Genomic DNA, 819 nt, shown 5'->3' with positions numbered 1-819 from the left:
TCGCTGCGGTGGCCCGGTGACCGTGCCAGCGCGTGTTGGGGGCAGGACTGCCTACCTTGATCCCTAGAGCTCCGTTCTTCCAGCCGTACCAAGCATGCTCCTCTGTCCGTCGCTGCAGTATTTCCTTTTCCCTAGACCTTTAGGTAACCCTGCGTTAAGGACAGGTTTCGACGTGGTTTTAAGAAATTTGGGGGGATTCCACAGGTCAGACCCTAATCCATCAGGTCCAGGTTTGGTTTTTTTGTTGTTTGTTTTTTTTGTTTTTTTTCTTCTCGTTACCTTCCCTCCCTCCTCCTTCCCTGGGCTTCTCCCAAATCCAAGTTGAATTCAAGCGGCAGAAATACATGCCTTACTACTTGTGTTGCGTATCAGTGCTGGAAGTAGTGCTGATAAGAATTATTTGCAAAATTATATCTATATATCTATATATCTATATATAAAAGAGAAGGGGGGAGGGGTTACTATTCAGTCTGTGCTGAATCTATTTTCTTAGCAGTTGCTGTTAGATCGAACTTTGAACCGATACTGTATAGGGTCGTCCCCCTTCGGATCTAACCGTTGCATAGCGAAAAAGCAAACTCGTTGGTTTTAGCCCCTCTTCTGTTGTGTGAATATCAGTATTTAGATCATTTGGAAACTGTTCAGTAGCGTAGGAAACCCTAGTTTTGCAAAATGGTCTTTGTTGCTGTATAAAGCACTAGGATTTCAATTTGACTTTGGGTTTTTTTGTTTGTTTGTTTTGTAAATGTATATTAAGAGCTAAATGGGGATGAGAGGAATTGGTTTTTTTAAAAAAATTTTCTTTTCATTCCAAGATAT

The sequence above is a fragment of the Pterocles gutturalis genome, unplaced genomic scaffold (genome assembly GCF_000699245.1).
Source record: "Pterocles gutturalis isolate BGI_N339 unplaced genomic scaffold, ASM69924v1 scaffold17237, whole genome shotgun sequence".
Taxonomy (NCBI): Eukaryota; Metazoa; Chordata; class Aves; order Pterocliformes; family Pteroclidae; genus Pterocles; species Pterocles gutturalis.
The sequence above is the reverse complement of the archived record's forward strand: the minus strand, read 5'-3'. Positions refer to the sequence as shown.